Raw genomic sequence first — 22,662 nt, forward strand, 5'->3', positions numbered from 1 at the left:
ACAGTTGGAAAAACTGAGCATGGGACTTTCACACCCTGCTTTGTGAAAACACATTCTGAGAATCTGGATGGAAGCTTTATTTGCCTAATGTTAATAACATCCCATTCTGTCTCAAGTTAATTCTTGTTGGCTAAAAGCTAAGTTTGTATTTTTAAGTAACAGTGGAAGACAAAATAAATCCAATCACTTTATTCTAGTTTTGTATCATGGGTGTCAATTGCTGAAGGGGGAGAAGGTCTCTTTAATGCGATTTTCTGTATGCCTAATTACATGAGTTTATGAGTAAAGACAGTATGCCAGTCAAAATAATTCCTAAGCCAGATATATTAAGTATCAGCTTGCTATAATGGGAATAATTTGAATTAAAAAAATCTTATAATGAATTAGCCAAAAGAACACTTTTAAAAATCCTTTCTTTAATGGAAGACTTGCCTGTTGATGAGTTTCTCTGATTACCACTGTAGTCCACTTTGATTATGAATTCATAACTTATATATTGAAAACAAACCACAGATCTACTATGAAAAGATGCTGAAGAATCACAGATGGTGCATTTTAAAAGGATGTTACCAAAATATTTTAATTACAAATTTTGAAAGACGTAGAGTCACTTCAAATTATTTATGGTAACAAGAATCAGGACTAACTTAAATTTATGTACATCCCCAAAGCTGCTGCTTCTATCAAACCTTTATTATTGTATAGATTCTGGAGGCGGAAGATGTGTCCTGGGGTCTTAACTCTACTGCGACTAGTTACATGCTTAACTTCTCTGAGCACATTTCCTTCTCCATCATATGGGCACAATGATGATAACTCAAGGGTTCATCTTTACCAGATTCTGTAAAGACTATGAAAATGGTTTATAAATTATAAGTGTTAATTAGTATTAAATGTTCATAAGTAACAAAACATATTTGTTTATCCAAATTCTAATAGAAGCTACTGGTCTTAGAGACAAAGAAAATACTCACATTCTAAGTTCTTCCCTGTTCTATTACAGTATTGAAAAAGCAAAGAAAAGTATTTAGAACACTCAGAAAATGAAAGGCATGGGCTGACCTGGGTGTAACTGAATCTGTGAAACACCGAGGAGCTCTAAAGATTGTCTCCAGATTACTTCTCAAGCTAACTCTACAGGCAATGTGCTAACACAATTTAGTAAAAAATTATATGAATACTCTGTCACATGGAGGTGATAGATAGTGGTGTGTGTTATTGGGACTGGAAAGATAAATAAGGTAAAATCTCTGTCTTTGAGAGCAAAAAGTAATGACTAGTCCTTAGTCATCTGTCATCAGTTGGGATTATTTTGAAAATTATTCCTCCCCCTCACCTCTCTCTCTCTCTCTCTCTCTCTCTCTCTCTCTCCCTGGGTCTGCATGTCTTGCTATGTAGCTGTATACACCTAAATGCATGCATGTATATATGAATATATATGTACAATTGAGTATATGTTCATATATCATCTTAATAGCCTCTGGGATCATTTCCTACCTGCAAAATTACTTGTCCCCAAACAAATTCTAATCTCAGTCTTTTCCACCTCAATAAATGGCACCACCATTTGCCTGGTTGTTCAGACTATAGGGAGCCTTGAAAAATAAGAGTGAAAATAAACATTGTTGAATAAATGAACTTGAAATCAGAAGACAGGATAATAGTTAATAATGATTGAATGTTTATATACCAGATATTGCCCATCTCATTTAAACCTCAGAACTATGCTGTAAATAGATATTTCTGTCAATCCAATTTGCGGATGAGGAAAGTGAGAATCATAGTTTAAGTAGCTTGTCCAAGGCCATACAGGTAATGTGTGATAAAACCTGGAATTAAAATTTACATCTGTCTTATGGTAGAAATCATTGTGTGTGTGTGCGTGTGTGTGTGTGCACATGTGTGCATTTGTGGTGTTCGTGAAAGTATGTGTAATTATTACAAAAAATGTAATAAGGAAAGCAAACTTAAACATCTAATCTGTAATGTAACCTGTGCGTATTGATGAGAATCAGATAAAAAGTAAAAGGTCAGATTCATCAAAGGACACATTTTATGGGAATGTGCTAATTCCTTTTTAAGAATAAAGGAATTCAGGGCACGTGGGTGGCTCAGTTGGTTAAGTGTCTGATTTCAGCTCAGATCATGATTCCGGGTTTGTGAGTTAGAGCTCCATGTCGGGCTCTGTGCTGACAACTCAGAGCCTGGAGCCTGCTTCAGGTTCTGTGTCTTCCTCTCTCTCTGCCCCTCCTCTGCTCACACTCACTCTCTCTCTCTCTCTCTCAAAAATAAATTACAAAAAAATTTTAAAAAGAGAATAAAGGAAATCATTGAGTCATTCTAGTGGACTATCTCACTGTCTTGATATGGTAATTGTTTCCAAAGATAGCCACCATTTTCTCCTCTCTGCATACCCAGGCCACTTCATCCTGAAGAGATGGAGTCTATTTCTCTTCTCTTTGAATAGCGACTGTCCTTGTGACTTGTTTTGTCAAAAATTATATGAAAGAAGTGACTCTTTGACAGATCAAGGCCTAGGCTCTAAGAAACATGGTAGATCCTGTTACTTTTGAAAGGTAGCAGCCATATAAAGAAGTTCGACTACCATGTTAGAGAAGAGCAGCCACTTGGATGAATAGGTGGGTGCATGGAAGGATGGATGGGTGGATGGATGGAAGGAAGGAAGGAAGGAAGGAAGGAAGAATGGGTGGATGGGTAGATAGATAGATAGATAGAAGACAGGTAATAGATAGATAGACTGATAAATAGATACATGGACACTATGTGTATGGAGAGAAGCCCTGGGTAACAAGAGATTTTAAAGGAAAAGACAGAAGCCCAAGTCAGCCTCCAGCTGATCCAGCACCCCAGATGAGGTACCAGACTTGCAAATGAAGCTTGTAAATGTTCCGTCTTCAATCGAACCACCCCAGGCAACACCATATGAGCAGACAAGCCATCCCCACTGAGCCCTGCCCCAAAAGCAGAATCATGAGAAAATAGTTGTTACTGCCTATTCTTTTAGTTATGAATTGCTGTGTAACAAACCACCCCAAATTATAAGCAATACATAACTGAAATGCTTAGAAAATTGGTTCATATTATATTTTACATTGAGCAACACAACCAAAAGACATGAATGTATAATGACTTGCCCAGGTTTTTGATCAAACTAAAGCTAAAAAACGAGTTCCTATTACTTGCAGGTTAGTGGAAAGTATGAATCTTTTATCAAAATAATGCCTGTTGTGACTTATTTTTGATGTTCAGATTTGGAAATAGCAGGGCGGTGAGCAAACGTCCCATTTACCCCTCTCAAGGGTAATCTACAGATTTTGAAAGGTTAAGATAAACAAAACAAAACAAAAAAAAACCAAAAACCTGAGTCTTTTGAGAGGTATGATTAAGAAACTGGGATACCCGGGGGCGCCTGGGTGGCTCAGTCAGTTGAGCGTCCAGCTCTTGGTTTGGGCTCAGGTCGTGATCTCACGGTTCGTAGATTCAAGTCCCCATGGGGCTCTGCACTGGGATTCTCCCTCTTCCCTCTGCCCCTCCCCCACTCACATTGTCTCTGTCCCTCTCAAAATAAATAAATAAACTTAAAAAATAAAAAGTAGAAAAGTTTTTTAAAATGTCAAAAATCATTTGACAGTCGCTGCAGACAAGGTCAAGTTAATTTTTTTTAATTCCTGCCAACCTGTGGAAGACGTATATGAGTGAGCTTGAGCCAACCTCCATCCTCAGACTAGGCAAGTCATGATCCCATAATCGTGAGACTGAGCCCTATGTCAGGGCCCTGTGCTGGGCCTGGAACCTGTTTGAGATTCTCTCTCTCCTTCTCTCTCTCTCTCTGCCCTTCCTTGGCTAGGATGCAAATGTGTGCACATTCTCTCTCAAAATAAATAACACACACACACACACACACACACACACACACATATATGCATATATATGTATATGTATATGTATACATACATATATGTACACACATATATATATGTATACACACACACACAAGCACACACATATATATATGTATTTTTTAAAGAAATTCTGAAGGTAAAAGCCATCTGTCTGGCATATGTGTCACTGCATTTATCATCAAATTTGATGATTGATTAAGAGGCCCCATCCTCTCTCATTAAGTCACATGCATCCCTATAAATGCTACAAGGCTAGCCCAGGAGGAAAATACTCCTCATCAAGGACACATGAGTAGCTGCACTCCCTGCTAGATGCCCTAAAAAAGATCTCTCTATTTGTAGCAGGATATTCAGAAATCCTTTCTAAATTATATTAAGTGACAAAGAAGTTCACATGCCAGAAATCTCTAGCTTTTTGACCCTTCCAAATCTAGTTACACAGTACTCTAACAAACCTAAACTATGTCCTGAAATTTAAGAAATAATCAATATATGCTCCAGGCTCTGAGCTAGAGTCCACATATTAAAAGTAAAAACTTTCCACTAAATAAATGAATAAAAGTAGCTAATTCACAAGTTATTTAAACTTCTATCTATAAAACTAGCTGTTTAGATAAGGCTCTCAATCAACTGCAATCAACACAAAAAGTGTTTTTGCTGAGCCAACTACTCTGATATAAAACAATCAGATATAAATTGATATAAAACAATATATATATTACATTTTCTTAAATTCTATTTATTTTTATTTCTTTTTAATTTTTTTAATGTTTGTTTATTTTTGAGAGAGAGGGACAGAGCATGAGCAGGGGAGGGACAGAGAGAGAGAGAGAGAGAGAGAGACACAGAATCTGAAGCAGGCTCCAGGCCCTGAGCTGTCAGCACAGAGCCTGATGTGGGGCTCGAACTCATGAGCTGCGAGATCTGACTTGAGCTGACGTCAGCTGCTTAACCAACTGAGCCACCCAGGTACCCCAATTCTATTTATTTTTAATAGTTAAAATATTTTTATGGTTCAAAATTCAAATGGGTGTGTAGTATTTTTTAAGCTTATTTATTTATTTTGAGAGAGGGATTGGGGCAGAGAGAGGGAGAGAGAGAACCCCAAGCAGGTTCTGCACTCTCAGCATGGAGTCTTACGTGGGGCTCAAACTCATGAACCGTGAGACATGACCTGAGCCAAAATCAAGAGCCAGACACTCAACCGACTGAGCCACCCGGTGCTCCAAATAGGCTTAGCGTTAAAAGTCAAGTTCCTATTCTGTCTACCTACCACCTCATTCCCTTGCCTAGAGTTTCTTGTATAGTATTTATCCTAAGGACATTTTCTGCCTTTACAGGCATATATTTTCCCCTTCATGTGTTTAAAACTATAAATGGCCACTTTGTATATTGTTTTGCAACACACATTAAGATAAATTATGTTTTTTTTAACTTTTTTAAAGTTTATTTCTGAGAGTGAGAGCAAGCAGGGAGGGGCAGACAGAGAGGGAGAGAGAGAGAATCCCAAGAAGGCTCAGCACTGTCAGCATAGAGCCCGACTGCGAGGCTTCAGATCGCAAAGCGTGAGATCATGACCTGAGTCAAAATCAAGTGATTTTGTGGGCTTAACTGACTGAGCCACCCAGGTGCCCCAAGATAAATTATGTTTTTAAGCTTCAAAACTCCCTGAGGTGGGTATTATTCTGATATTACAAGTGAAGATACCGAGAAAACATTTATAACACTTGCCCAAAGCAGAGATGAAACCTAGTTCTTCACATTCCAGTCAACATTCCTTTCACTGTGCTCCAGCATCTTTATTTATTCATCTTTATTCATCTTTATTCATTCATCTCTCCATTTATTTAGCAAATACATATATGTACACACACACACACACGGCTGCATACCCAATGTGGAACTTGAACTCATGACCCTGAGATCAAGAGTCACATGCTCTACCCAATGAGCCAGCCAGGCTCCCCCATTTGGCAAACATATATTAAGCTCCCTTCATCTGCAAAATATTATGTTAGATGTTTTAAAGTGTATATGTTTTGGTGAGACACGATTTCTTCTTCTGAAGAGCTTAAATTGTACAGTGAAAGTAAAAGATAGATGGTTACAGTATAGTTTTGCAGCTGTACAAATTAATATGGAAGTCCTAAAGAGGAAGCAACTATTTTGCCTTGAGATAATCAAAAAAGGTTTCATGGTAGAAATGGCATTTGTGTCACACCTTGAACTGTAAGTACAACAGAAATAACAAACATATCTGTACAATTAAAATGCATGTATTTACAGGGTGCCTGGCTGGCTCAGTTGGTTAAGTGCTGGACTCTTGACTTCAGCTCAGGTCATGATCTCATGGTCTGTAGGATTGAGCCCCACATTGGGCTCTGAGCTGACACCATGGAGCCTGCTTAGGATCCTCTCCCTCCCCGCCCCCTCTCTCTCTGTCCTTCCCCCATTCATCCTCTCTCTCAAAATAAATAAATAAACATTTTTTTATTTTTTATTTTTATTTTTTTAATTTTTTTTTCAACGTTTATTTATTTTTTGGGGGACAGAGAGAGACAGAGCATGAACGGGGGAGGGGCAGAGAGAGAGGGAGACACAGAATCGGAAACAGGCTCCAGGCTCTGAGCCATCAGCCCAGAGCCTGACGCGGGGCTCGAACTCACGGACCATGAGATCGTGACCTGGCTGAAGTCGGACGCTTAACCAACTGCGCCATCCAGGCGCCCCAATAAACATTTTTTTAAATGGATGTATTTACCAAGTATTATAAGCGTGGCAAAGGCATTTAGTTAAGTAAATAAAGAATTTTCCATAAGAATAAAATGTGAAACCCTCCCAAATCATTAATTTGTTCATTTAGTTTTCTTTTACTCAAAATCAGAATTGCATTTTAGTTAAAAAGATGTGCTACTTTATGCAGAATATAGCATATTTTGGACATTGCATGAAAGATTAAAGCACACTAGTCTTGTCTTCCATGTCTTGCAATGACAAAGTAATCAGATCAGCCTTCCCACACAGAACGACTGAAAGAAGTGGAAAAAAATATGCAAACATATGTCTCAAGGCATCAGAGCACTAAAAAGGTAAAGAAAAATTAGGTGGCCAAATTCTAGATGAAGAAACCCAGGGAGTTAAACCAAGTAGTGGGGGCTGCTTTTCTCCAGAGGATATCGGCCATGTCCAGTAGCTACAAGTGAGAGGCTGAGAAGCCCAACCAAGATATAAAAAATTCACATGGTTAGTAGGACAAAATTAGGGCTCAAGACCTGCCAAGGACTGAGGATCCTGATAGCCCATTAACTTTTTATTGGAATCCCAAGGGACCCGTCAGTACAAATAGGGTATTATCTGGGATGGACAGGCCCTTCAGGACTGATTGATGTTCAGTTTTGAATACATCAATTCCCAACTAGGTATCTGGGTTTGCAAACACAAACCCTCTCTAGAAGAATATGACATCATCTTAAACATCTGTCTCTATAATTTTCTAACACAATTCTCAATATCCAATACTCAATCAAAAGTTACAAGCCATATGATGAGGCAAATAAAAAAAAAACACCAAAAAAGAGAAATAGGCCCCACAGAAGATACAAATAATGAATGACCAAATACATACTTTTTAAAAGTTATGATTAAGATGGTTAAAGAAATTGTTTTTAAAAGATTGAGAGAGGGGCGCCTGGGTGGCTCAGTCGGTTAAGTGTCCGACTTCGGCTCAGGTCATGATCTCGCGGTCCGTGAGTTTGAGCCCTGTGTCGGGCTCTGTGCTGACAGCTCAGAGCCTGGAGCCTGTTTCAGATTCTGTGTCTCCCTCTCTCTCTGACCCTCCCCCATTCATGCTCTGTCTCTCTCTGTCTCAAAAATAAATAAAACGTTAAAAAAAATTAAAAAAAATAAATAAATAAAAGCTTGAGAGAGTTTTCGGAGAATTAGAAACTTTTTTTTCCAGGATCTCGAAAGAGGAAGGAAATGCTGCCACATGATGCAATGTGGGTGAACCCTGGAGACATTATACTAAATGAAATAAACTGGTCACAAAAGACAAATATGGTGTGATTCCACTTCTGTGAGGTAACTACAGTAGTCAAAACCAGAGACAGGAAGTGGAATGGTGGTTGCCAGGGGCTCGGGGAAGCAGGAATAAGGAGCCATTGTTTAGTGGGTATGAAGTTTCCATTTGGAAACATGAAAAAATTCTGGAGATGGATGGTGGTGGTGAGAGCACGACAGTGTGAATGTCCTTCATGCCACTGAACTGTACACATAAATAATGGTTAAAATGTGTGTTATGTATATTTTGCCACAATAAAAATCTATTTTAAGGGAGTGGAAATTCTAGAATTAGAAAAAATAAAATCACTGGAATTAAGAACTCAATGGATAAGTTAAGGGCAGATTGGAATCCCTTAGATTACAGCTGAAGAGGGATTTGTGAGAATGACAATAGATCATAAGAAAACAGCTGGAATAAATCACAGAGAGACACAGACTGAAAAATATAGTAAATTATATAAGAGAGAGAGGGGATACAGGGACATCTAACGTATAGTTGAAGTTCAGAAAAGGAAAAGATGTAAGAGAATAAGGCAGAAGTAATATTTGAAAAGATAACGAGTGACAAATTCCCACTTGATACAAGTACAATGTACACTTAAGAGTAAGCAAGCTGGTGGGGCGTCTGGCTGGCTCAATCTGGTAAGCAACTGACTCTTGATTTCGGCTCTGGTCGCGATCTCACGGTTTGTGAGATCGAGCCCTGCATCAGACTCTGTGCAAACAATGCAGAGCCTGCTTGGGATTCTCTCCCTCCCTCTCTATCTCTGTCCCTCCCCTGCTCTGTCTCTACCCGCCTCACTCTCTCTCTCAAAATAAATAAACATTAAAAAAAAAAAAAAAAAGAATAGAAAGAACAATGGACCAAATCAGAGGGCACAGAAAGCAGACTCACATATACATAGACCCTTGGTGTGTTCAAAAGGTAGCACTGCCCATTTGGACAAAATACGTGAAGGGGATTAAAAGGCAAAACGTTCACTTACAAAATGAATTAAGACTTTGGGATGTCATGTACAACATAGGAAATATAGTTAATAATATTGTAACAACTTTGGATGCTGACAGATGGTAACTAGACTTATTGTGGTGACCATATTGCAATGTATATAAATATTAAATCACTATGTTGTACACCTGGAACTAATACAATATTGTATGTCAATTCTTCAATAAAAAAAATTTTTTTTTTGAAAGTAGCACTGCAGAGCATATAAGAAAGGCTGGTGCAGGATTAAGTCAATAGTAATGTGGAAAACACTGAACCATTACCTCTGCCTCACACCATAAACAAAAATCAATCAATTTTACAATCAATCAATCGATTGTAGACTTATATGTGAAAGGTAAAAAAGCTTCCAGAAGAGAGCATGAGAATATACCAGGATTTGAGAATAGGGAAAAACATCTTCAAGAGGCCCCCAAAAGCAAAACCCAAAAGGGAAAAGATTAATGAATTGGACTCTATGGAAATGATGAATTTAAGTTCATAAAAAGACTCTGTTAAGGTAATAAAAAAGTAGAAGATATTTTCAACCCAGGAAATATGAGTGCACATCCAGAATATATGAAGATCCTAACTGATAAGAAAAGACAGATAAATCAATTAAAAAATGGTTCTCTTGGGGTGCCTGGATGGCTCAGTTGGTTGAGCATCCGATTCTTGATTTCGACTCAGGTCATGATCTCACAGTTTGTGGGTTCAAGCCCTGTATTGGGCTCTGCGCTGACAAAGGGGAGCCTGATGAGGATTCTCGTTCTCTTCCTCTTTCTCTGACCCTTCCCCACTCACTCTCTCTTTCTTTCTCTCTCAAATACATAAACTTTAAACAATGGTTTTCTTAAATAGACTCTTCCCAAGAAAAAATATCCAATGGCCAATGAACATAGTAAAAGTTCTCAGTCTCATTGAACATCTGGGAAATGCAACACACACATCAGAATATCTAAAATTAAAAACACTGACAACAGTATCAAGTGCTGACAAGCTTATGACACAACAGGAACTTTTATCTCTTTCAAGTGTGGTGTAAATTCGTACAACCACTTTGAAAAACCATTTGCTAAAATAGTCATGCATACCCTAATGACCCTATGAAGCAGGGCTGGCTACATAATTTGTGGGTCTAATGCAGAATAAAAATACAAGGCGTTGCTCAAATAACAGGAGGAAAAAAGTGCTGTTAAAGTTACTAAAACATAAAAATGTTTCCTTTCTTCCACATTCTGTCTGGCATGTCATGATGTTGTTTATTTTCTTTTTAGTGCCATTTTAAGTGAAGAAAAAATAAAATTTTAAATGATTAGCATGAATTTCATCATTGAACTTATTGTGCAATGCCAGTTTTAAGCACAAGTATAAGGACATTTAACCCTGATAACCCTGTGCAATCACCAAAATTTCCCAACTTGTATTTTATAGCCCATACAAGCACATGCATTTTATTCTACCAAAAACAGTGGATACTGCATAAAACTAACCCTGCCATTTCTATTCACTTTCTCCATACACTCACATTCTTTACCTTTGGCTTACTGACCACCATGGAAAGACTAAGAGGAAAAGAAACTAGAGTTTGCCCTGTCTTTCCTTTTCCTTCTCTGTCAGCATTTTCAGAGTGAATTGGCTAATAAAGGGAAGTTGTGTTTCTTAGAAGACATTGCCTTCTTTCTGCATCTGATACAAATTCTCATTCAAAAGAAAGCACGGCCTCTCAAGGCTGTCAGTGCCCCGCTCTTAGTTTATAGATGTAACATACTTACCTTAGACTCGTTTTGAGTCTTGTTGAACCCCATGAATATCACTCCCCAGAATTCCAGGCTTGTGGGGCATTGGCCATATGCCGATGAAGGCACCCAGAGCTGGGAGCACCCATATTGTGCCCTTCTCCTCTGCTTATGCCCATGCTCATTATCTCAACAAACTTCAGTGACAAAACCCAAGTTTCAAGGTAAAATTATTAAGAATTTCAAGATAGTAACAACAAGAGCCTTAAACCAAGTGCAGAGTCCTTGGGAGCAAACACAGCACCCCATGGGAGTGGACAAGTTGCATGCCCATGAAGCCAGCTCTGCCCAGCAATCTGCCCCCAGATTTATAGGCAATGGAAATGCATGTGTATGTGTACCAAAATACATGCTCAAGAGTATTCATAACATCCTTGTTTCTACTAACCCTAAACTGGAAATAATTCAAATATCTACCAGCATTAAGTGAATAACTATAATAAATATAGTCATAAAATGACATACTATATATATATAGCAATTAAAATTGAAGAACTGGGGGTGCCTGGGTGGCTCAGTCGGTTGAGTGACCATCTTCAGCTCTGGTCATGATCTCACGGTCCGTGAGTTCGAGCCCCGCGTCGGGCTCTGTGCTGACAGCTCAGAGCCTGGGGCCTGCTTCTGATTCTGTGTCTCCCTCTCTCTCTGCCTCTCCCCCACTCATGTTCTGTCTCTCTCTGTCTCAGAAATAAATAAACATTAAAAAAATTTTTAATTGAAGAACTGTAGCTCATCCCAATATAGATGACTCACGCAAATACAACAATGAACAAAAGAAGCCAAACACTAAAGAGTACATGCTGTGTGACTCCTTTCATATAAAGTCATCAAACAGCAAAAATGATGCTAGAAGTCAGGATAATGTATATTCCTGGGAAGGAAGGAAGGAAGCATTGACTGGAGGCAAATGAAGATAATACTCTGTTTTTTGACCTGGATGGTAATTACACAGCTGAGTTTATTTTGTGATAGTTTATTGAGCTGAAACTTATAGTTTGTTCACTTTTCTGAATTAAGTCAATACTTAATTCTACCTTCTTTAATTAAAAGCTGGCAATATGAGAAAATATGAGACAAAGTATTCCTTTATTTTTATTTATTATATTCTTCAGTGGAAAGTATGGCTTCATAAAAAATTTTTATTTGACAAAATGTTAATGACAATATATAACATTTTCTATGATGATCATAGAAACTTCTTAGTAAATGAGCACATTACAGACTTTTAACTTTGACACTTAGGAAATTCCTCTTTTCTATTTCAAATGACCATCAGACATCTTTACTTTTCTAATGACATTTTTTACTTCTGAAAGCTGTAGGTTGTTCCATATATATCAAAATATCGTGATAATGGAATGATTTGTGACAATTATTGAGATTTTTGTTAATGTCATTATTTCTTATAAGATTATGATTTTGTCAACATACATATATAGTGATTTCTTAAATTTCTGCTTATAAGTATCATCAATTAAGAAAAAAAAGAGAATAAAGCTTGATTTCTTTTATGAAATCCAGGTACAAGAGAACAATACTGACAATACAACCAGTCAATGATGACAACGATGTCTTGATTCCTACAACTGTTGAACACATAAAGCATGTGAACCTATAATAACTAGGTTCCCACTTCTAATGAGTTGGTTGTAGGAGTAGGTAACAGTGAGAAACAATCTTTTATTTCTGGTGTAACTTGGAAGAAGGATCTGTGAGAAGCAGAGAAATTCTATAAGATGATTGAACTTTGGCCACAAGAGGGCGTTGTGAGGTGCAGAATAGCTCATTCCCAGGCGTTGAAATCTGTGGCAGTAAGCTACAAGTACTAACATCATCTCATCACTAGCTGCAACCATTCCAAATCCTGTACCATTTGCTGTCCTGGACCGAGGAGGGTAAATAAAGGAAAATAGGCAATCGGAGCCCCTGGGTGGCTCACTCAGTTAAGCATCCAGCTCTTGATTTCAGCTCAGGTCGCGATCGTATGGTTTGTGAGATTGAGCCCCACATCAAGTTCTGCACTGACAGCTTGGGATTCTCTCTTCTCCTTTCTGTTTGCCCCTCCCTCTGCTCACTCTCTCTCTCTAAATAAACAAATAAATAAACATGTTTTTAAAAAAGATAAATAAGCAATCAATGACAGTACTCTTCCTGTTTGTTGACTCTACTTGATAAATAGCCCTCTTCCTTTTTTAGGACCCGATGTTGAGTATGCATTTTAAACAGTCCATGTGAATATCTTAGGGAATACTGGAATACGTTCCTTTCTCCTATCCTCAATTCTAGCGAATTCCAGTTCTTACCAAAACAATGTTTGACAACAGAACAGTTCTAGAACCATTCCAACCTTTTTGGGCATTAAACGTTACCTATTTATTGGATTAACACTACCCTGCTCTGCATCTATGAAAAAGAATAAAAAATGCAAATGAAAATTACAACTGAAAAGGTTCTATAACAATTCTGTACCTCTCTAAGGAATGAACAAATATACCATCTCTACACCATATCTGTAATAATATTTAATTATAGTTTTTATATAATTTTTATATCTTTTTCAAATTCATAGAGTTTGTCTATAGAAAACGTATTCAGGTTGTAATGCGTTGATAGTTCAAAGTTAACTAGAAGTCAACAAAGAGGAAGTACTTATAATGACAAGGCAGGTGATGAAAACCCTTTGACCACATATTATTTAGCCACAAATATGAAAGAAAGAAGCTACCAGATAAAGCTAGCAGTAGGAGTTGTCCATTTTCACTGCTGATGCAAGAATGTACTCAATTCACTGATGTCAATGCTTTCTAAACCGCACACACAAGATTTCTTTTTCCTTTTCTCTTTGCCTAAGCTAGATTGTGACATTTAGTAATCAATTCCTTTAATGCCTTCATATAACTAATATTAAGTCTTTTTTTTTAGAGGGTGGGGTTAGATGTTTTACATCTTAAATCAGACAACGGGGAAACAAAGAAGTTAAAACTATCTAAAACTGTCTTCTTCAGTCAGCATGTTGCCTGCAGTGGTTTTGAACGTATGCCCGCAAGTTCTTTGAATCTCCTCCCTTCAAGAAGTAAAGCTTGGGGCGCCTGGGTGGCGCAGTCGGTTAAGCGTCCGACTTCAGCCAGGTCACGATCTCGCGGTCCGTGAGTTCGAGCCCCGCGTCAGGCTCTGGGCTGATGGCTCAGAGCCTGGAGCCTGTTTCCGATTCTGTGTCTCCGTCTCTCTCTGCCCCTCCCCCGTTCATGCTCTGTCTCTCTCTGTCCCCCAAAAAATAAATAAACGTTGAAAAAAAAATTAAAAAAAAAAAAAAAGAAGTAAAGCTTAATTCCTTTCCCCTTGAGTGTATGTTAATTTTAAGGACTAATGTCTAATGATTTGGGTAGAACAGATGTGAAGGTATTCACTTCTGAGATTCGAGTGTAAAAAATCTGCAGCTTTCTCATTGGGAATGTGCTTCTTCTGTCCTGGCTCACTGACTTGGGGAGAAACCACGTCATGTACAGCCCTGTGGAGAGGCCATGTAAGGAGGAACTCAAGCTTCTTGCCAGCATCCAGGGGAGCGAGCTTAGAAATGGAACCCCAACCCAGCCAACCCTCCATAGCCTGCAGCCCAGCTGACAATTCAGTACAACTAAGTGAAAGATCCTGAAAAAGAACCATCAGCTCCAAGTTTCCTGACCCTCAGAAACTGTAAGACAACCAATATTTGTTGTTTTAAAATTTCTTATGTTTATTTATTTATTTTGAAAGAGAGAGAGCAAGAAGGGGAGGGGCAGAGAGAGAGAGGGAGAGAGAAAATCCCAAGCAGGCTCCATGCTGTCACCACAGAACCCGACTGGGGGCCCAAACTCACAAACCATGAGATCATGACCTGAGCCAAAACCAGGAGTCCAACAATCAACTGACTGAACCACCAGGCCCCCCAATATTTGTTGTTTAAAATTGTTATATTGGGGAGTCACTTATTACACAGTAGATAACTACTATAGGTCTTGGTATCTGGAAGTGGGGTGCTGCCAGAACAAAAATCTGAAATGTGAGAGTGGCTTAGGACCTGGACAGTGGGCACTGAGGAAAACAACGAGCCCAAAGTGCCTTGAAGTAGCTATTAATGGATGCCTCAGAGTCTTTGATAAGGCAGGGGGTGAGGGTTGACAGGAAGTTGAAGTAATGTTACTTAAACATCTATTACAATAGATACGTGATTCCAAAATGAGATGTCAGACCATATATACATTCTCGAATAAAATCAGGAGAACCAGTTACAGCACTTTTCAAACCCCTCACCTAATTGGATGATACAGAATGTTGAGGGTAGACTGGAAGGGTGGAATCATAAACAAATTTCACCTATTGAAAAGAGTTTTGGGGACTCCTGGGTAGCTTAGTCGGTTAAGCATCTGACTCTTGATTTCAGCTGAGGTCATGATCCCACAGTTCCTGAGTTCGATTCCCATGTCAGGCTCTGCACTGACAGTGCACAGCCTGCTTGTGACTGTCTTTCTCCCTCTCTCTGTTTGCCCCTCCCTGGCTCGTGCTCGCTCACTCACTCTCTCTCTCAAAATAAATAAATAAACTTAAAAAAAAAAAAAAAAGAAAAGATTTTTGTCCTTCTTCAAATCAGGTGAGGAAATGTTTATATGGAGCCCCTGAGAGACCTAACCCATGCTCACCGGGCTGGCATGTGACCCAAGCCTGACACTATGGTGGGATGCAGTGGCCACTGGCCTGACGGTCAGGACAGGGAACACTACTAGATTTGCTGCTGTTGGCTCATCAACAGAGAATGAATGAGAGCCCATCCCGGCAATGTTTTTAGGGGGATGTTGCCTGTTCAACCATGACTTTGGCCAGAGGGCAAGAGGTCCTCACAGAGTCTGGGCTTGGGCTGGGCTGCTGGAGATCTAGAAACTAAGAAGGAGTGCCCGTCACCAGCAGAATGAAGAGCACTGCACCCCATGGGAGTTGAGGTCAGATGGGCCCAGCAGGTGACTTTTCCTCTCTGATGAAAACATCAGACACATAGAGAGGAAAAAGACAGAACGAACGTACCTGTGAAGTAGGAATTTTCTGGTCCCTTTTGCCTTGTCTCTCCCTCTGTGCTTTATAGTGTAATGTTCAGGGGAGACCTGAGGCTGCCTAGGTGGGAAAAGCAACCTACAGTCCCTCCCCGCCAAGGTGGCTAGGAAGCAGCTAGGGAAAGAAGGGGGAGGGAGAGGGCGAGGAAGTCTTACCTTTAAATGAAAACTAAAATTTGGACTAGACATACTAATTTCTGAATTAAGCTCTGTTTTGAAAGGTAAAGCAACGATGGGACCTTCTGTCATTAAGCCCCCTTGAGCTTTCATCTAGCAGCAGGGAAAACACTTATCTCATTGAATATATTTTGAAGTGACAGCAGGAGACAAAAATAAAATTGCTTTTCTTATTACATTCCTCAAACCATGCTTATTCGATATACCTGTTATATTTACTATAATGGAAATATTATTCAGGCTGAATTATGAAAGAAATTTTAATGGAAAATTGCATTGCTATCATGAAAAAGTGTGATTATAAATAATGGCCACAATGCCTTACATTTAAAAACCTTTTTTTAAAACGGCTTAAAAATCATCTTCACGTCTATCTTTCAATATCTCTACAACCCTTCATAGTAGTAGCAGAATAAGATATTAATTAAGCACCACATCCAGACACCTACATACACATAAGTATCTAAACTCTCAGAGTTTAGGGGCGCCTGGGTGGCGCAGTCGGTTAAGTGTCCGACTTCAGCCAGGTCACGATCTCGCGGTCCGTGAGTTCGAGCCCCGCGTCACGCTCTGGGCTGATGGCTCGGAGCCTGGAGCCTGTTTCCGATTCTGTGTCTCCCTCTCTCTCTGCCCCTCCCCCGTTCATGCTCTGTCTCTCTCTGTCCCAAAAATAAATAAATGTTGAAAAAAAAATTTTTTTAAATAAATAAATAAACTCTCAGAGTTTATAAATCTAGTATAGACTAATATAATAGACTTATAAAGGATCCAGCTCATCCTGGTCCCTCACCTCTATATTTCTCCCCACCCAGAATCACTGGATCTGGATCCAGGTCTCCCCTGGCTACCTGGGTCCCTAGGCTTGGTCCAGGACAACTCCAGCCCCGCATCCGAGAGCTACATGTTGCTCCTTGTGTTCTGAATCTGCCTCTGGTGGTAGGTACCACCTCTAATGTCTGAGCCCTCACTGATTTCCCAGGTTCTGGCATCTTCCTCCTGGGCTTACAGTTGACTTCTGCCCATCTTCATTCCTTGCCTATATTCCTTTTCTTTTCCAGGACTTCTTCTAAAGCTCGTGTCTGAAGGATTGGAGGTCTGTCCTAGAAAGCAGCCCAGGGAGGTGAGCCTTTATAGCCCTTGATAAATCTTCCTCAAGTCTTCATTGTTGTATCTTGCTCGAATCCCAGGACTCCCTGCTACTTCGATGTTGGTTCTGTCGCCAACTATTGGCCTAACTGAACCCAGCTGTAGTTTTTGGAAAGTGTACTTACCCAAAAACCTAAACATGTGGCTAAGCATATTCATCAGGGTCCAGCTCCCCCATGGGTGGGTTTACTGTCAGGTTCTATCTGCTCAAATGAGCCTGTTTCCAATGGAAGTAATTGACATGCTCTACTGAATCTCGATAAGAATGAGTTAACATCTATTAATATCTTATTAAGTTCTAGTCACTGTGTGACTACTGTATTTTTTATTTGGTTCTTACAACACTTTATGAAGCAGGTACTATTGCCTTTTACAAATGAGGAAACTGAGGCACATACTGGTTAGGTAAATTGCCCAATATTAATTGCCCTTAAGCAGAAAAAGCCAGACTGGACTCAACCATGTAGAAGTTTCTAGGAAAATTGATAATTTAATGCATACATATTCAACAGGGAAAGAAGGCATCCAACTGATCTGGGCAATGACACAGAGAAACTTAAACCTTGAATAGAAGAAGGCTAAGTGCATTTTAGGAAGAGGAAAGACAAGTGAGAACAAATTTTCTCACACAGGTAAAAAAAGCTATAAAGAGAAAAAAAAAAAAGTTGAGTCTGCTACTGGACAACATTTGTCAGGAGACACAAGAGAAAAAGAAGAACCTCGAGTTCCCAAAACCCTGGAGAGGGAAGGAAGCCCGACCTTAGCCCTGCTTGGACAAGCGCTGGAATTGACCAAAGTGCTCCAGGAAGCTGTTGGTCTGGCATGTCAAGCACTTTATAACTCACTGTCCAGGAGGGTTTTCTACCACCTAATGAGAAAGAATGTGTGGCGTGGCTGAGTTTGGAGCTGAAGAGAACTAAGGTCCCCAGCAGCCAGGCTCCACCTCAGACTTTGAGAACATCAACTAGTATTTTCTGAGTTTCTGTTTCCTCAGTTATAAAATGGGAATATTAGCATCGATCATGCAAGATTAAGATGTTGATGAGAGGTATTTATGAAAATAACCACCACAGTGCCTAGCACAACACAAATGCTTGGCAAATACTGAATGATACCTTGATGATGTGTGGAGAGAGGAGGGGAAAGACCACCATGATGCCAAGAAGAGGATTCTAAGTTGTATGCATAGCTCCTGGCACACAACAGAAGAGCGATAAATATTTGTTGAGTGAATGATGGAGTAAAACGAGGAATAAATAAATCCTAGTGACTCCATGTCAAGACCCAGAATATAGTTGCTTATATTAAAGAGGGCAGCATATGTGGTGATATCTGAAGTGCCCCCCAAAGTTGTGTCATCCTCTGTGTCTCATTGGGGCTTCTAGATTTTGCAGGATCTGAGGTGGAGTCCAGTACTGCTGCCACACCGGGATGTCATATAGAATGTTCTGTTTTTCTTTAGCGTATAGGATCCATTCAGAGTAACACGTCACATCTGTTCCATTTCAGAACTTCCAAGTGTCTAATGAGTATTTTTCCAAGCTTTTCCCTGGAGGTAGGGTGGGTGAAGAAAAGGATAAACTGGTAATTTCATAGCCTAGGTTCCTCAGTTGCTCGAGTAACCTCATGGTCCATATTCACATAGTGGTAAAAGGGTAGCAAACGGCCTAACTTGAATATGGACACATGGAAGTTCTGAAGTGGCATAGATGTGACATCTATTACTTCCAAAAGATTTGGAAATTCTGAGAGAAACAACAGAATGAGTTCCCAGAGTAGGCAGGGTGGATTAAAGGAAAGTCACTATAGAATAAAGTCATACAAGAAAAATGCTTAGTCACACAGCAAACCGTTTTCATCACATTCTGAGAGATTGCCTGTGCTCACTCCATACAAAGAATGAAATAAACTACAACATCATAATAAGCTAAAGATTTTTAATCCTGTGATCTTTTTATAAAGAAGGAACGAAGAATTATGTATACTGATGGCATTTAAGAATATCTGAAACTAGTAAACTAGTAAATGATGCCCATTAATAAAATACCCAAGGCCAGTGATATGGAAAAGGGAAACCAGATACTTTCAGGGACCCACCCTTTGTGTGAGGGCTGAATCCCCACCCTTTGTGTGAGAGCTGAATCCCCAAAGCAAAAATGAATGCTAATGAAGAGAACTGACTATCATCATAGATGACTGGAATCATCATATGCTGGTTGGTTCAATTCCAACTCAAACAGCAGACCAATCTGTGATACTCTAAGATCTTTCTACAGGCTGGCACCGTGCAACAAATAGCCCATCTGTATTGCTGGGTATAGCACCAATGAGAGCAGATATCTATTTACATAAAGACAGATTTCAACAGCTAAAATGATCCTATATTTGGCATGGCTTACTCATAAAAACTGAGCATTTAATATGCCAGTAGGCTATAATTGGTCCAATGAATTGTTTTCTTCATGCATGGTAAATTTTCATTGTTTTTTCAAGCGGCTAAACCCATAATTTGCAAGGGCTTAATGCTAGCTAACTAGAAAAGTTGTTTTACATGTAGTTGGAGTGTAACAATCTGGCCCTTGATACTCGAAAAATACTTATTATTTCTTTTCAAAATCAAGGGGGGGGGTTCTCAGTTGTATTTTTTATTGTTTACAAAATGGTTTTTTTTCTTTTTTTTAAAGAGGCATGCACCTTGAAGTCCAGTGGACCTGACTGTAAATTTCTTTCCGGTCCTTACTAGCTGTATAACCATGGTTATTTGTGGGTCTCTTCCTGATCTACACAATATGGATAGGAACACTCACCTCAACTGTTCTGATGCTAAATGGGACAGAGAAAGAGAGAGAGCACTCAGCAACAGCCTGGAAACATTGGAGCACTTGGGCGGCTCAGTTGGTTAAGCTTGGTTTGGGCTCAGGTCATGATCCTGTGGTTAGTGTGTTCCAGACCTACATAGGGCTCTACACGGTCAGTCTACTTAGGATTCTCTCTCTCTCTCTCTTTCTGCCCTTCCCTGCTCATGCTCTCTCTCTCTCTCTCTCTCTCTCTCTCTCAAAAATAAATAAACTTAAAAAAAAATTTAATAAAATCTAGAAAAATAGAGAATTAAATAAATATTAGTTACCTCTGCTTTCTTCTTCTCTATGCCCAATGTTCCAAGAGAATCAAATACAATGTTTTTAAATTTTAAAAAGTAGTTTGAAAAAGTATAATCTGACTCTTGGTTGCATCTCAGGTCGTGATCCCAGGGTCAAGGGATCAAGCCCCGTGGCAGCTCTGCACTCAGCATGAAGCCTGCTTAAGATATTCTCTCTCTCTCATTCTTTCTCTCTGTCTCTCCCCCTCCATCCCCCTCTGCCCCTCTCTCTCACTCTCATGCTCTCTTTCTCTCTCTAAAATAAAAAAAAATTTTAAAGTAATTTGACCTACATTTAGCACTCAGTCCAAATGGATGTATTTTTCAGGAAGTAGCTCACACATTTAAATCTTTGTAGCTGTAATGCTAACAAGTATATCCCTAAAGTTAGTACACAAATTGAATTTTTCAAATGTAATTATTAAAAATAATGTTTAAGGGGCACCTGGGTGGATCAGTCAGTTAAGCCTCCGACTTCAGCTCAGGTCATGATCTCACGATTTGTGGGTTTGAGCCCCACTTTGGGCTCTGTGTTGACAGCTCAGAGCCTGGAGCCTGCTTCGGATTCTGTGTCTCCCTCTCTCTCTGCCCCTTCCCCACTCATGCTCTGTCTGTCTGTCTCTCTCTCTCTGAAAAATAAATAAATATTTAAAAAATAAAAATAATAAAAATAATGTTTAAATCAGAGTTTACACTTTAAAAGAATGCTGTAAAGTATCCTTGCTTAGAATAAATAACCACCCCTAATCAGTCTGTTTTATAATTCTGGGTTTCTGTCTCCTCTATGAATACTTGGCCTAAAATGGGATACAGCTCTTCTTGGTTCTTTGTAAGCCAATAATTACATATTTATTCATCAATGTCAGTAGACTTTGAAAAAGAGTATAATGTTTATTATATTTCCTAGATAAAAATATAGTGTCATCAGGAAGCTAGTAATATTTGGTTTATTCAGAATCATGAGGTTATTGTTACATTTCAGTCTTCCATGGAGAATTGCCTGGGGTGTGTGTGTGTGTGTGTGTGTGTGTGTGTTATAACATAAAATATAAGCACAGACTCCATCTAGGATATAGTAGATGTTTAATGACTTTTTGTGGTTGTTGACTTTAGCGAATATTAAGCTATTACCAACCAGTGACACTTCTTGAATTGATTTAATGGGGCAGAATCCCAAGGGTTAGCAAGAGGAAAAATAAGATTGAAGGCATGGAGAGGGTCTTATCCGCTCCAGTCACAGTTGACTTTGGAGTTGTGGGCATTAAAGAGCCCTTGAAGATAAAAATTCACTGCCATGGAACACAATTAAGACATAACAGAAATACTGAAAAATAATGTAGGCAAAGTATAGATTATTGTGTTAATATATTGTTATGGTCTTAATGTGCTGCCCATTGTTCTAATTGCAGCATAAAATCAAAATGATAACAAAAATAAGAGTTAATGATGGATCAGTCTGATTTTGTAAGGAACTAAACATTACTAATGGTCATTTAGCAACACATATCAATCATTTGTACCATTGCTTCACAGGTTCTATTTAATCCAGCTATGAGTTCTGATTTTATTCCAATGGGTAGAGATAAGGAATCATTTCCTAAGGACAATTTAGTTTTAAGTTCTACTAGAAACTGCTGTAAAAAACCTTAAAATACATTGAAATGCCATCTGCTAAACAAATATTCTGGCATGACAAATTTAAACAATGTGAAACCCAAGATACTCAAAATATGATTCAATCATATTACCAATCTTGGTAATATGTTAAAGGAAAGTTTAGAAAATATTCCATTTGAATATATCTAAATTTCTCCCAAATGTCTTTGTTATAACTCCCCCAATATTCATATGTCAATGAGGTCTTTGTGATTTTGTTATTGGAGTTATTAGCTTGTCAGATTGCACTGGTTTTTCTGGGCCTGAAATCATAACATCTGTTTTAGGAGAATAGGAGAGTTGCTGTTTTGTGATTAAAATCACCATTTTTAAATATATCTGTGGTATTCGAATGGCACACTATTTGGAGTCATGAGTGCTATGGACAGGGTTACTTATCTGCTAATGTATTTTACTTTTTTAATGTTTATTTATTTATTTTTGATATGGGGGAGGGGCAGATAGAGGGAGACAGAGAATCCCAAGCAGGTTTCACGCTGTCAGCACAGAGCCACATGTGGGGCTCAATCTCATGAACCATGAGGTAATGCACTGAGGTGAAATCAAGAGTAGGAGGCTTAACCAACTGAGCCACCCAGGTGCCCCTGCTAATGTATTTTAAAATAACAAGACAAGAAAAAGTGATTTCTAACTCCCCACTACATGTTCCCTGACATACATGGGTTTAGTT

General features: G+C 39.0%; 1 long non-coding RNA gene across 1 annotated transcript in view; it reads left to right on the top strand.

Moving 5' to 3' along the window:
* The first annotated feature begins 14,095 nt into the window (after nucleotides 1–14,095).
* LOC123600022 overlaps nucleotides 14,096–22,662 on the top strand; it is a 30,684-nt gene continuing 22,117 nt past the window's right edge. Inside the window, exons 1-2 of the long non-coding RNA XR_006713430.1 lie at nucleotides 14,096–14,465; nucleotides 17,089–17,150. This is a non-coding gene — a long non-coding RNA (uncharacterized LOC123600022). The remainder of the gene's footprint in view (nucleotides 14,466–17,088; nucleotides 17,151–22,662) is intronic.

This window comes from Leopardus geoffroyi, chromosome C1, assembly GCF_018350155.1.
Source record: "Leopardus geoffroyi isolate Oge1 chromosome C1, O.geoffroyi_Oge1_pat1.0, whole genome shotgun sequence".
NCBI classification, from domain to species: domain Eukaryota; kingdom Metazoa; phylum Chordata; class Mammalia; order Carnivora; family Felidae; genus Leopardus; species Leopardus geoffroyi.